The 14570-nt window shown below is 42.2% G+C and overlaps 1 long non-coding RNA gene across 6 annotated transcripts in view; it reads right to left on the reverse strand.

The window, feature by feature from the left end:
• LOC138739386 (uncharacterized) overlaps positions 1–14570 on the reverse strand; it is a 263380-nt gene that overhangs the window by 204496 nt on the left and 44314 nt on the right. Inside the window, exon 3 of one of the 6 annotated variants that reach the window (XR_011342213.1) lies at positions 13445–13528. The exons of the other annotated variants lie outside the window; for them this stretch is intronic. This is a non-coding gene — a long non-coding RNA (uncharacterized lncRNA). The remainder of the gene's footprint in view (positions 1–13444; positions 13529–14570) is intronic. 6 annotated transcript variants of the gene reach the window in all.

The raw sequence follows: 14570 nt of genomic DNA on the forward strand, positions 1-14570 counted from the left end.
GCTTCTCTTGAACCCGACCCTTCCCTTCCCTCCTCCTAACAGTAACCCACTGCCCCATCTCCCATAGTATGATCCAATAACAGTAATTGTTAATGCAATGCAATGAATTTCTCACATCATGAAGGGAAGGAATAGTCAGTGATTTCTATTTTCCATTGTATTTTTATGCACTAGGATGCAATTGTCTAGATCAACCTTTTTTGGCTATGGCCCTCTTAGGACTCTGCTCAAAGTTCATGGGCTCACTTCCCTGTGAAGAAATCAAGTTTTGGTTTCTTCTGTACTTCTCTCCTTTCGACTACATAAAAACATTAAAAATGTTGATATTAAGTAAGGTGAAAAGAAATCCAGCCTTTTACTTAAATGTGTTGTAACCCCAGCAAGGTGGGAGGGTGGAGGTATAGGCCCTGTTGAAAATGGCTGATCTAGATTTTGCTATACTAAGAATATGCTGTCTGCACTTCATTATTAATGGGTAAATCTGATAGAAGTTTCTGGTATCTAGAAATGAACAGGAAAATTCTGAAGGTCCGACATAGGCTCCATTTTTACAATTTTGACTGACAAGTTCTACACAGATAGTGTGAATTTAGACAATTTCTCACAGTTTCTGCTTGAAAGTCAAAGAGAACAAAGTTAGCTTATGTACAATGAGTTAAAACTGAGTTGTTTAATGATTAATGATGTAATAATTGATAATTTATACTAAACTCTTCTAGCTGTGAAAAATTAATTTTATAGATGTGGAGTATCATTAACTCAGAAGAAAGTTGTTATTATGGTGTTTTGTTTTCATTTTCTTCTTTTATGCTTTATTCCTAATCTTAGATTTGTTCAAATCTTTACTTCATTTCATGATTAATAGTTTATGTTCATTGATAATTTTTAATTATTCCTACACTGCAGTTTGAATATTTCAGTGTAAAAATTTAATTAAGATTGCTTAGCTCCCACAATGTTGTTATGTAGGGAGTTCTAGGATTCCAGTGAAGAAGGAGCAGCAATATATGCCTGGCTCAATATAAAACATGACTTGAATGGAGAACCAGAATTGTTCCAATTGCCATGTAAATATTTCTCCTTATATAGTAGAGTTCATAAGTTTAAGAAGTACTAAAGAAGAAGCTGTGTTGAGTAATAGAGGACATTTGTGGATGATTGACATTACTGCTACAATACATGGTTGTGGTGGGAACAGACATTAGTGGATAAAGTGCTATTTAATGGGATTATTTATATTACAAACTGTTGTATATTGGGGAGGCTCCCTGCCTATTGCTGGTGGTCACATGGCCTCTCCACCTGAAACTCATTCAGAAGTCACACCACCTGTCAGTACATGGTGCACTTTTTGTTCCCCTCAAAGTTACAAAGTTATAGTCAATAGGCCTCTTCACACAGCACTGTAAAATGGAGAATCCCCAGAAATTTTCCAGGGAACCTTCCCGTGAACCTGCAGTGAAAAAAGGTCAGCTTGGGAATTTTAAATGGGTCCGCGGGTCTATCTTGTAGGTAGGGCTGCGGCCTGGGAAATTTTCCTGGACCACCCTCTCCCTGCAGTGTGAAGAGCCAAATGGCCAAATTGTGTGCTGCATCACATAGGCAATTAAAATTAAAATTAAAAGGTACTTACCATCTGACCACAGGGGGCCGCTTCAGTACGTCGCGACAATAGCACAATGCAGAATGAATGCTGTCGTCGTTAACCATAATCCCTGACATAGTTGTATTCCCAAAGCAGTTCCAGCGGTGTGAGGAATTATGGGAAATGAAGTTGGCCATTCATCCCACATTGTGTTGCCATCGCAACGTGCTGAACCTTTGTGGGGGTCGGGGCGCAGGGGGTACAGGCAATGGGCGGCCAGGGGGAAGTGAGGGGTGGGCAGGCAAACAACCAAAGGATGGGGGTGAACTTGTATAATGCATCATCAGTTGGGCCCCCCTAAATTGCCAGGGAGGGCAAATTCCTGGGAATTTGTACCGTGGTGTGAAAGGCCTAGAAGTCCTGAATTCCTGGGAATTTCACTGGACAAAATAGGGTCACTGCTCGCCTGCAGTGTGAAAATGGCTAATGTTACAAATTGCAGGTAGAATGCCAGTTAAGATTGGGTTCAGACCACTGGTCAGTGCACACCTTACATATAAAATGATGACAGAAACAGGCCTCAACAACTACTGCCCTATGGCACTGGCGATGAATAGCACTACAGAGAAGAGGTGGAAAATCTTGTGTTATGGAGTGACAATAACAATCTGAATCTCAATATAGATAAGACAATGTAGATAAGATAAGACAAAGGAGATGATTGTGGATTTCTTCCATCTTCCATACACATCAATAACTCTGTAGTGTAGCATTCACTTGGAGTCCACTTAAGTAGTGACCTATCCTTAACACACAACAGCTCCTTGCTTGTCAGGAATGAACCAACAATGACTTCCTGATAAGACTAAGGCATCAAGACTACTGGCCTCTGTCCTGTCAACTTTCTAAAGGACCTCTATTGACAGTGTCCTGGCTGGCTGAATCACAGTTGCTGTAGAGCATTGGATCAGAGGTCAATCCACAGGAACATAAGAGCAGAAGAGAAGATCATTGGAGACTCCCTCCCCCACATCAACATGATCTACCGGGATCATTGTTTGAAGTGGCTCCACAAAATCATAGAGGAGCCCTACTATCCTGCACATAGCATCTTCCAGCTACTCCCATCTGGAAAGAGATACAGGAATATCAGAGCCAGAACTAGAGATGAGAAACAGTTTCTTCCCACATTCAGTGAGACTACTGAATGACTGAATGAACTGCTCATACAAACCCTCCAAGACTCTATTATTTATTAAACAATATTGATTTACTTTTTCTATATTTAAGAGTGCATATGTATCGTTTGTCTGGACGTGTGCTTGCATGTTTTGCAAGGAGGACCAATGAAGTTTTGTTGGGTTGTACTTGATAATAAACTTGAACTTGATCTTCAAGATTTTAAATATATTACTTTTGTCTATCTGTGACTGATGCAAATAGATAATCTTATGCTTCAAGAGGGAACTACAGTCACAGGATTTCTAACCAATGTTCCCAGTGAGTGTAGAATTCTCAGAATCATCTTAAAATAATGTTATCAGTCTGGTAATATGAATAATTTCTCACTATATAGAGGACCTCATTATTTAGCATGAGTGGCAATGATGCCATGCACAAAAGTGATGTACCAACTCAACTATGCACACAACCTGAATGTATAGACTGATTGTCACAATAATACAAGATTTTCTACCTCTTGTCTGTAGTGCAGCTCATCGTCAGTGTAGTTATCAAGGCTTTTTACTGTCGCCCTCCATTTATATGTAATATACTGTATAAATTATATTAAGTATAATTGAGCAGATTTTTGCTGCCCCCAAGATTGGCATCTGCCTGCCAATGTACTGCTGTATTTCCCTCAGAGTGCTTCTCACTATCTCCTGCTGTGAGGTTGGCAGCCAACTCACTGGCCTGGGCCAGTACTGTGTAAAACAAAGCAGGATCTCACTCATTACAATGCCTTTGACAGCTGATGAGGCCCTACTCTCTGGCTCATAGCCATTCAAAACTGTCACTGAAATTAAATGGCTGTGATTATCTTTGACATTCTCCAACATTCAAAACTCACCTGGGAACTATGTAAAAGTATTTTAAAAATATGTTTTTGAAATAAAAACAATAAAAATACATATGCTTAAAATTCAGCCATTTTAACTAACAGAATTACATTAATGAAAAGTCAAATTATTGTTCTTCTGGCATTTCACTTTCATTTCAATGCACTTGTCAGATGTAACTGACACAGGCTCAATGGAAAGATTTCCCAGCCTGAGAGCTGGAAAGTTTTACTACCCAGTTGAGTTCTATGCCATACCTCTGGAAGCTAACATTATGGTAAAGGCTTAAGCAAATGCCAAGAAATTGTGGAAATGGGCAATCTTATAGAACACAAATTTTGTTAAATGTAAAGAAGAGACTCTACAGGAAATTTAAGAAAACGATCATGGGGATGAGACTATTTAATGGATCCGCCCTGTACTCGCTAGAGTTTAGAACGAGGTGGGATCTCATTCAAACCTACCGAATATTGAAAGGACTGGGTAGAATGGACATGGAGAAGATGTTTCCAGTAGTGGGAGAGACTAGAACCAGAGAGCACAGCCTCAGAATAATAGAACATCTCTTTTGAACAGAAATGAGGAGACAGTTCTTCAGCCAGAGGGTGGTAAATCTGTGGAATTTGTTGCCACAGACATCTGTAAAGAATAGGTCATTCATTGGGTATATTTAAAACGGAGGATGATGGGTTTCTTGAATAGTAAGTGTGTCAAAGGCTATGGGGAGAAGGCAGGAATATAGGGTTGAGAAGAAAAGTACATCAGTGATTAAATGAATGGCAGAGCAGACTCGATGGGCTGAATGTCCCAATTCTGCTTTGTTGTCATATGGCTTTATCATTTTGCTTTTCTTATTTTGATATATCCTTTCATTTAACAAAAACCAGAGTCCATAACTTTTGCTTGTTGATTTTAGGAAGAAGTTAAGGTATAGAGGGTATCATCCAGCATACAATGTATTGCAAAAAGACAAAGGTGATTCCTGGATTTCACAGATGCATTACAGTGTATGTCATATACAATGCAGCCTTGTACTTGAGAATCCCAGCCACAGGAAGCAATCTTTGACCTGAACCATTTGTATTTCTACTCTGTTGGGGACAAGACCGGCCAGAGATTCCTTAATAAATTTTCTTACTGATGGTATATTTGCTATGCTCCAACATAAAACTCATTGGACAGCAGTCAAAATATAGAGAATTACATTTTAAGTTACTTTTTTTTTATAAAGATCTTCACAATTAAATTGTAGGCAAGGAGAATGAAAGGTGGCTGAAATTCTTTGGCGCCAATCTATTGAATATCTGTCACTGGACAGATGATGATGAAAGGTTTCAGCAGAAATTATTGTAACCTTTAACCTGCTCTTGAGATATAATTGAGCTTTCAGTTTGCTGTCTTTTAATCCTTGAGTATGTTTAAAACTAACATAAATACAGTAAAATCTCTGTCATCTGAATTCAAGCGATATGCAAAAAAAATCGTAGAAAATAAATTTGTAAAAAATACAAAAGTTTAAAATTGGCTCCTCTTAGCAATCAGTTTGCCAATCACACAACATGCAATCTCAAGCAACCAGAAAATTAATCTACCAATCCCATAGGTACCAGATACTGGGGGTTTTACTGTACATGATTTTTCTTCCTCCAGTTGACCACACGCATGGAGCTTAACTTTGTAAATCCCTGTTAGGGCAAGCTGGTAATCCTGTGCTCTTTGACAATGACAGTAGGCAGTAGGTCAGCTGCTTGTTTCAAGATATAGATTTCCAGCCACGCTGATTGGATGATTGTATCATCTGGGACAAATACTTTATCATAGTGGCCACAATTCAGCTTGCCTGCGTCTTAAAGCTTGCCTGCATCTCTGAGAAGGAGTAGAATGCTCTGGGTGGAGCAGGTGCAGGAACTTATTTTGCAACTGAACTGGTCTGGGAAGCCATGGAGAATGGCAGAGTGAATATCCTAAATCTTTGGAGGAGTCTTGGAGGTGGTGAAAAATAGGCAAGAGGTTATACTCCTGCAGGGAGCAAGAAGGTCGTTAGATAAAATGCTCAGGAGATCAATGGGAGAAGTCAAGCCAAAGGATGCAGATGAGCTTCTGCAACAAGTTGGCTCAAAGTCAATTAATATATTTCAAATGCTATTTCTTGCTACTGTACTACCAGCCTCAGGCACACTTCAGTTCACCTCACTTAATTAGACCCCAAAACAAACTTACTGACAGTTGCTAACACTCAGAACTCTTACATTACTTTTATACACTCCACTCCACTCACACATTTTTATTGCCACTGCAAGGCTCACAGCCACATCCACATCTCTTACTCTCTTGCTTGCAAAAGATGAAGCTTACGAAAGACAGCAGGAACTAACCAGAGCAAAAAATACAGTTATATGTCCAGCTTCTGATTCAGGACACTAGCACAAGGATAAGTTTCTTCTTCATAATAATAATAATGCCATACAACAGCCATAAATTGGGATAAATTGGGCTTTTATTAAACTTCTCATGATTGTTGGATATTGCCTTGCAATTCTTTTGATAATGATAATTACCATGGATACATTTCTTAAATATCATAGAAATGTATTAAGCTAACATTTGGTTTAATTGCCTTAATGGCTTTTGACTTCAGGAATAAAATGGGGTTTCACTTCATAAGCCAAACAATATTATTTCATTACAGGCCAAATAGGCCACAAAATATTGGAAATGTGACACTTTGTAGTGTTTGCGCTATGCGAGCATTGAGAAAAAACAACATGCACACCAAAGCCTTGAAATTGAGACTGGTTTATTGCACTGGCCATCACGCTTATATGGGCCCCAGGCACTGACGTCAGGGCTCTGTGTCATCGAAGCGCCAGGCTGGGATTGGCCAGTATTCCCACCACAGTTCTCCATCTTCCCACCATGCGGGAGGTCACCTGGGACAGCCGGTGTCACTCCCAGGTCCACACAGATGCTGTGTTTGTTGGCCATTTTGTGGGCCGGGTTGCTTTTCTGTGTGCGGCCCACTACATGACACACCCCCCCACCCCCCACAACTGGCGATCATCCCATTTTCTGTTGACTTGGGTGCCCTGCGTCTCAGGGGAGAAAGTGGAGATCGGATTATTGCAGTCCAGATATGCTGGTTTCAGGTGGTCAATGGTAAAAGTTTCCTCCTTACTGCTGATATCGAGGATGAAGGTGGAGCCTGTATGACCCTGATAATCTTGTAGGGGCCCTTATTAGGTCATTGTAGGGGCAGTTGGTATGCAGCCCTTCGCACAAACATGTACTCACGAGTCTTTAAGTCCCTGGGGATGTTGTGTTTGGGCTGGCCATGTAGTGGGGGTTGCCGGAGGACGAGGGACCACATAATTTTTGCCACAAATTCATGGGTGGCCACAGGATCTTCTGGGTATACATTGGGGGCCATGAACTCCACCAGAATGATTAAGGGTGCACCATAGACTACTTCCACTGACGAGGTACTGAAGACCTCATTCGGCGCGGTATGAATCCTCAGCAGGACAAAAGGCAGATTATCCACCCCATTGGGACCTTAAGGTGCCTGTGAAACCACTCCACCAATCCACTGACCTGAGGGTGATATGCCGTGTGATGGAGCTGTGTCCCCAGGAAGTTAGCCAGGGTTGCCCAGAGCCCAAACTTGAACACCCATTCGTTGATGAGTGCCCTGGCACAGGTATCAGCCAGCGGGACCGCCTCGGGCCACCTCATGGAGCATTCAACCATGGTCAAGAGGTATCTCGCCCCATGAGAAACTGATAACGGCCCCACAATGTCAATATGTATGTGGTTGAACCTGTACTGTGCTGGTTCAAATGTCTGCATGGGCACCCTCATGTGAATCTGCACTTTGGCAGACTGGCAGTTCATGCAGGTTTTGGCCCACTGGCTGACCTGCTAACAAAGGCTGTGCCAGACAAACCTTCCAGCCACCATCTTGACCATGGCTCAGATTGCAGTATGTACCAGGTTGTGGGTGGCATTGGAAACTTGGCGCTTCCATACAGCCGGATCAATGGGGTGAGGGCTGCTGGTAGAGATATCACACAGCAGTGTCAGGTTACCTGGGCCAACGGGGATATCTTCCACTCTGAAACCAGAGACAGCTGTCCTATACATGGGGATCTCAGGGACCATGTAGGGACTGCTGCGCTTTGGTGAGGGCCACGTAGTCAACTCCCTGGAATAGGGTGTGTACCGACTCGATCATGGGGCATGACAGAGTATCAGCTACCACATTGCTTTTCACCATGATCTGCTATATCCGTGATAAATTCGGAAACGTAGGACAAGTGTCTCTGTTGTTGGGCCGACCACGGGTCCAATACCTTATGGAAGGTGAAGGTCAGTGGCTTGTGACCAGTGAAGACCTTGAATTGCTGACCTTCCAAAAACCAATGTGAATACTTACCACAAGGTGAAGCGCCAATAGCTCTCGGTCGAAAGCGTTGCATTTTAGCTCTGGGGAAGGGAGCAGAGGTGCCTGCTAAAAAAGACCATGGATTGCCACTGGCCTTCTGTGCTGGAGATGTCGACTATCAGAGCAGTAGGTGCCTCTGGGGTTGACCAGGAGGGTGGCATTGGCCAGCATGTCTTTGGCATCTGGAATACCCTCGAAGACTCATCATCCCAGGTAATGTCCTTTGACTTGCCTGCCATCAGCATGAAGAGGGGGTGCATGATGCATGCCGCTGCTGGTCTGAAACTGTGATAAAAGTTTATCATACCGGCAAATTCCTGTAGCCCTTTTACTGTGTGTGGCTTGGCAAAGTGCAGGACTGCCTCAACCTTTTCGGGGAGGGGTGTAGCCCAGTGTCTGTTTATCCTGTGCTATATGAAGTCAATAGTGTCCAGGCCGAATTGACAGTTTGTGGGGTTAATTGTCATCCTGAACTCACTCAACCAGGAGCACAGTTGACTCAGCTGGGCGCCATGGTCTTTGCGCCTGTGGCTGGTGATGAGAATATCGTCCAAATAGATGAAGGCAAATGGGAGATCCCGGGCCCACTGCGTCCATCAGCTGCTGGAAAGATTGTGCCGTATTCTTTAGACCAAAGGGCATGCAGAGGAATTCAAACAAGCCAAAGGGGGTTATAATTGTGGGCTTGGGTTCATCCTGGGGGTGAACTAGTGGTATCTTCGGTTGAGATCTACCTTAGAAAACACACGTGCCCCATGCAGGTTGGCGATGAAGTCTTGGATATGGAGCATGGGATATCTGCCGGAAGTGGTGGCCTCATTGAGGTGACAGTAATCGCCACATGGCCTCCACCCCCTGCTGTTTTTGGCACCACGTGAAGGGGAGGCCCAGGGACTGTCAGAGTGCCACGCAATCCCCAGTTCCTCCATTTTCTTAGATTCTCCTTCTCCTGGCTGAGCTTTTTGGGAGGGAGTCGGCACACCCTGGCATGGTGGGGGGGCGGGAGCCCTCAGTCAGAATGTTGTGCCTGCTTTGGCTCGGCCGCAGAGAACTGTGGCACCGCTATCGAAGGGAACTCCACCAGGACACAGGCAAATTCATTGTCCAAAAGCATTATAGAGTCAAGGTGGGGGACGGGTAACTTGGCATCCCACAGAGGTAGAATCTGAAAAGTTTTGGCGTGCACCAAGCACCAAGCACCAAGCACCATCCCTTGAGGAAAAACAAGCAGGCAGTGGCATGAAGGAAGTCAGCCCCCAGGAGCAGTTGTGCCACTGCTGTGAGGGTGAAGGTTCATGTAAAGTGGTTGTTGCTGAAGCGAAGGGGAATGGTGCAGGTACAAAAAATCCAAATGTAGGAAATGTTGGCTACCCTCAGTGCTGGGCCCTGCTTGCTGTTGTGGGTGTCGAGGTCTGCTGGGGATAGGACGCTTATCTCAGCGCCAGTGTCAACCAGGAAACATAGAAGAAGTCATCACATGGGCCAACTGCCACAATCATCAATGACATTTGGCTGGGGCATTTCCCGGAAACCCACAGACCATCGACAGACCTCTGCACCCATCGGTAATGATAGTAGCAAAACTGTTCTGGGGTATTAACTTGCCTCTCCACTGGTCTTGGTCTCGCAGTCGGATGTTCGTGGGGCTTGCTGATATGGTCTACTATGGTGCTGGTGTCTTTCTTTTCTTTCCAGAGCATGTCCGCCTGGGCTGCAACCCTTCAAGAGTCACTGAAGTCCTTGTCTGTGGGCAGCTGCTCCAGAAAGATCTGCTCAAAGAGCAGGCAAGGCTTGTGGTCTTCAGTCAAAGCAAGCATCTTGCTCATTGTGGAAAATGGAGTCCTGTCCCCCAATCCTCTATATGCTGTAATCGGGCAGCATGCTCGCGCCAGGAGAGCCCGAAAGTGTGGGTTAACAGCCCTTGATGTTGTATTGACCTCTATATTCTTACCAAAAAATTCTAAACCCTTCCTACCTCAAAACTCTCTATTTTTCTTTCCTCCATGTGCCTGTCTAGTAATCTCTTAAATGTCCTAATGTTTTAGCCTCAATCACCACCCCTGTGAAGTCATTCCAGGCACCCAGAACTCTGATGTCTCCCCTAAACTTTCCACCATATAAAAAAATGTATTATCTTTCAAAGATACAAGAACCTGCACCTGCAATATTCTCAGTAATTTTCTTTAAAACCATGGGATTTGTCCCTCTTTGGTATGTTCTTCATTAATCCCATGTGATGTTTAACATAATATCTTCCCTCTTGTTTGCTTCTTTAAAAAAAAACTCTTTAATCATCCTTTATTTCTGGCAAGTAGAATGCTTAAATTGTGAGCCAGTATCAACTGAGGTGATCAACTGGCTTTGTTGGTGCAATTCGATACTTCGGGTTTAAGTCCAACAACTTAGACATGATTGTTCAATTCAGAGTGGGTTTCAATCACTGTTGGATTCATGTCCACACAGATAGACTATTATCTAAATTTAGTTTGGAGTCTTTTGAAAAAAGCCCTTCTGAATCTTCTAACACAGATTCTGAACAAGCCATCGTCTCTATTAGTATGAAGCCTATAAAGTGGTCAACCTTTCCCTTTACCATCCCTTCATTTTTCCTTTGGGAGATACACCATGCTCATTTGGTCTGGAGTCTTCCAAAAGTGAAGGCAAATGGTAATTGATCTTTCACATTTTTAAAAAAGCATAATGATCTTGGAGGGAGTGCAGTGGTCTCACAGCTCAAGTGTTTGGGCTTTATCCTCTACTGCTGAGTTGAATTTGCTTCTGAGAACCAGGTAGTTTTCTATCAGAGGATAGTCAAAGATTCTTTATGAAGAGGAAAAAAATTAATTAAGATCAAAGTTGAGCCCCTGAAAACAGAAATGGGTGAATTTATTATGGGGAATGAGGAAATGGTAGATGAGTTGAACAGGTACTTTGGAACTGTCTTCACTAGGGAAGACACAAAAATCTCCAAGATGTAATAGTGGACAGAGGACTGAGGGTAACTGAGGAACTGAAGGAAATTCACATGAGGCAGAAAATGGTATTGGGTAGACTGATGGGACTGAAGGCTAATAAATCCCCAGGGCCTGATGATCTGCATCCCAGGGTACTTAAGGAGATGGCTCTAGAAATTGTGGATGCTTGATTGGTAATAATTTTCCAATGTTCTATAGATTTAGGATCAATTCCTGTGGATTGAAGGGTAGCTAATGTTATCCCACTTTTTAAGAAACAAGTTGTTTAATCAACTTTTTAAGTTAGCCTGACATTAGTAATGGGGAAGATACTGGAGTCAATTATATAAAAAATGAAATAGCGGCACATTTGAATAGCAGTAAGTTAGCATGCTTCATTAATCTTCTGGAATTTTTTGAGGATGTAACTATGAAAATGGACAAGGGAGAGCCAGTGGATGTAGTGTACCTGGACTTCCAGAAATCCTTTGATAAGGTTCCACATAGGAGAATAGAGGGCAAAATTAGAGCACATGGTATTTGAGGTAGGGTACTGACATGGATAGATAATAGGCTGACAGACAGGAAACAAAGAGTAAGGTCCCTTTCAGAATGTCAGGCAGGGACTAGTGGAGTATTGCAAGACGTGGTGCTGGGATCACAGCTATTTACAATATATATAAATGATTTAGATGAAGGGATTAAAAGTAACATTAGCAAATCTGCAGACAAACCAAAGCTGGGTGGCAATGTGAAAAGTGAATAGGATGTTATGAGAATGCAGGGTGACTTGGACAGATTGGGTGAGTGGGCAAATGCATGGCAGATTCAGTTTAATGTGGATAAATGTGAGGTTATCGACTTTGGTACCAAGAACAAAAAGCCAGATTTCTATCTGAATGGTGTTAATTTAGGAAAAGGGGAAGCACGAGATCTAGTTCTCCATGTTCATCAGTCACTGAAAGTAAGCATGTAAGTACAGCAGGTGCATGTTGGCCTTCATAACAAGGGGAGTTGAGTATAGGAATAAAGAGGTCCTTCTGCAGTTGTACAGGGCCCTGGCGAGACCGCACCTGGACTATTGTGTGCAGTTTTGGTTTTCAATCTCAATGTCAATGAGGAAGGACATTCTTGCTATTGAGGGAGTGCAGCGTAGGTTCACGAGGTTAATTCCCAGGAAGATGGGACTGTCATATGTTGAAAGATTGGAGCGACTATGTTTGTATACACTGGAATTTAGAAGGATGAGAGGGGATCTGATTGAAATGTATATAATTATTAAGGGATTGGACATGCTAGAGGCAGGAAACATGTTTCTGATGTTGGGGGGAGTCCAGAACCAGAGGTTACAGTTTAAGAATAAGGGGTAGGCCATTTAGAACAGAGTTGAGGAAGAACTTTTTCCACCCAGAGAGTTGTGGATTTCTGGAATGCTCTGCCTCAGAAGGCAATAGAGGCCAATTCTCTGGATGCTTTCAAGAAAGAGTTAGATAGACCTCTTAAAGATAGCAGAGTCAAGGAACATGGGGAGAGGGCAGGAAAGGGGTACTGATTGTGGATGATCAGCCACAATCACAGTAAATGGCAGTACTGGCTCAAAGGGCTGAATGGCCTACTCCTGCACCTATTGTCTATTGTTTAGTGTCAGTGACCAGGTGCACTGGATTCCTTTCATATCCCAAAGATCTGCTAGTTGTTCAGTTATGTAGCTAGTTAGGCTCATAGAAGAATCAATTGAACTCTCATATGAATGTGGGAAAGAACAGATTACAAGGAAATAAATGGCAGAATAGCTCCCTCTTATGTTGTTGGGAAATCATATTATGGAAGTAAAACCAGAACATACAGGAGACTTTCAGCATATCAGGTGACCAGATATTTCAACATTCTCCACAAACCTATGACCTGGATGATTTTGAGTAGGATTTCCAATATTGTAAATACTTCAGTTTAAAAAAACTTTTGCTGATTGCAAACATTTGCAACACCTCATTCAATATCAAGATGTATCTATTTCTCTGTGAACATGTTAACTAGTGTTTGCTGTTTTTTAGATATTATGGAGAAAAATGTGAGACCTAATATTTATTTTACTCTTATTTATATTCAAATAAAGTAAGTACAAACTCTTAGTGGCCTTGAATGTGATAAGCCCTCATATAATTGAGTGTGAGTAACTGTATGTTCTGGAGCACAACATTGAGAATCATATGACCAGTAGGTATGTTATTAACAAACTGTTGGAATGTTAAGGATATGCTTTATGTGGTAGATATTTTTTTTGCAAAGGATTAGTTACAGGAAAATATGGAGTGAAAGTATAACTGAATAAGCCCCAAATGGCAACCTTGAAAGTTGTGAAGTAGAATTCTATGTAAGCAAGTGAATTAGTTGATTATGTTACCTCAGGCAGTTGTGCTGACAGAATTTGTGTCCATAGGGATGTGTCACATGATGATGTGGGGTTCGACTGCAAATCCATACGCACCTTGAAAAAGTTGAAAAAAAAGTTTAAAAAGGTTGAAAAAGTTAAGAAAAATAGATGTGTCTGAAGATTTAAAGAACAATTTAAAATATCACCAAAGAAATAAAAACCAGCTGGAGTAATACAAGAAACTAAGCAAGAAAAAGATCAAGATAAAGAAGAAAGGCCTATCTTGAAGAAGGATGCAGGAACTGTTTGGAAGGTATTGCCCAGAAAAGATGAGCCGGGAGTTGGAGAGACCTTGGTTATTGCTGTGCAGGGTCTCTCTCGACAATGGCTGCCCATTATGGGTGAAGAAATTACTCTGCGGGTGAGCAACTCCTTTTGAACAAGGATTTATGGACAGAATGATAAGAAAAATAAAAGAGTAATTTATTTCAACAGCTGATATGAAAAAATTACATGGATAATTTCCAGCAATCTATGATATATTATTAACAGAAGTTAAAAATGTGGAGAAAGTATAGATGAAAACAAGAATTTTACAAGGAAAGCTGAAAAAAAATGATGCAGCAGGTGGACAAAAGATTTGAAGATCTGGATGAAAAAAATTAAAGGAAACTTAATTCAAATTCAAGACATTAAGGAACAAATGAAGATACAAGTAGAAGTGACTGCAACAAAAGATCAATTAATGCAAAAAATTGACATTTTATAAAATTTTAGCAGGAACAATAAAGCCCCCAGAAAGAGGTTCAATGTTGGAAAACTGCAGTCAGACGAAGCGAGAGGAAACTTCCAGGCAAACCTCAAAGCAAAGCTCGACGTTGCAACCCGCCTCACGGACCCGTCCCCTGAAACCCTCTGGGATCAGTTGAAGACTACCATACTGCAATCCACTGAAGAGGTACTGGGCTTCTCCTCCAGGAAAAACAAGGACTGGTTTGACGAAAACAGCCAGGAAATCCAGGAGCTGCTGGCAAAGAAGCGAGCTGCCCACCAGGCTCACCTTACAAAGCCGTCCTGTCCAGAGAAGAAACAAGCCTTCCGTCGCGCATGCAGCCATCTTCAGCGCAAACTCTGGGAGATCCAAAATGAGTGGTGG

The sequence above is a fragment of the Narcine bancroftii genome, chromosome 7 (genome assembly GCF_036971445.1).
Source record: "Narcine bancroftii isolate sNarBan1 chromosome 7, sNarBan1.hap1, whole genome shotgun sequence".
NCBI lineage: Eukaryota > Metazoa > Chordata > Chondrichthyes > Torpediniformes > Narcinidae > Narcine > Narcine bancroftii.